General features: G+C 38.8%; 1 protein-coding gene across 1 annotated transcript in view; it reads right to left on the reverse strand.

Annotated features, from left to right (window-relative positions):
* Positions 1–1146, reverse strand: part of LOC106519812 (collagen type IV alpha-3-binding protein) — a gene marked incomplete at its 5' end in the record, with an annotated part of 44409 nt that overhangs the window by 2604 nt on the left and 40659 nt on the right.

Raw genomic sequence — 1146 nt, forward strand, 5'->3', positions numbered from 1 at the left:
TAACACGTCAACACATTAACACGTCAACACATTAACACGTCAACACATTAACACGTCAACACATTAACACGTCAACACATTAACACGTCAACACATTAACACGTCAACACATTAACACGTCAACACATTAACACATGAACACGTCAACACATGAACACATTAACACGTCAACACATGAACACATTAACACGTCAACACAACACGTCAACACATCAACACGTCAACACATCAACACGTCAACACATCAACACATCAACACGTTAACACAGCAGGAAGAAATACAGTGAAATTCCTGAATCACTGAAACACATGGAGTGGACAGGGTGGTGCATCCGTCCATCAGCCGTCCATCTTATTAAATGTATTCCTTGAACTGTATCACTTTAACACTTTTTTAAAATAATTGTTTTTATTGTGTTGTTGTGGTTTTTTTATGGGTTTGTTTATTGTGCATAAGTTTGTACAGCACCTTGAGCTGCTTTTACTATGAAGTGTGCTTTATAAATGAATAAAAACTTAAACTTAAACATTCATCCATCCATCATCCATCCATCCAACATCCATCCATCCATCCATCTATCCAACATCCATCCATCCATCCATCCATCCAACATCCATCCATCATCCATCCAACATACATCCATCCAACATACATTCATCCATCCATCCATCCAATATACATCCATCCAACATCCATCCATCCAATATACATCCATCCAACATCCATCCAATATACATCCATCCATCCAACATCCATCTATCCATCCAACATACATCTATCATCCAACATACATCCATCCAACATCCATCCATCCATCCAACATCCATCCATCCAACATCCATCCATCCAACATCCATCCAACATTCATCCATCATCCATCCAACATCCATCCATCCAACATCCATCCAACATACATCCATCCAACATACATCCATCCATCCAACATACATACATCATCCATCCAACATACTGTACATCTATCCATCCAACATCCATCCAATATACATCCATCCACCCAACATACATATATCATCCATCCAACATACTGTACATCTATCCATCCAACATCCATCCAATAAACATCCATCCACCCAACATACATATATCATCCATCCAACATACTGTACATCTATCCATCCAACATC

Source organism: Austrofundulus limnaeus, unplaced genomic scaffold (genome assembly GCF_001266775.1).
Source record: "Austrofundulus limnaeus strain Quisiro unplaced genomic scaffold, Austrofundulus_limnaeus-1.0 Scaffold83, whole genome shotgun sequence".
Lineage (NCBI taxonomy): Eukaryota > Metazoa > Chordata > Actinopteri > Cyprinodontiformes > Rivulidae > Austrofundulus > Austrofundulus limnaeus.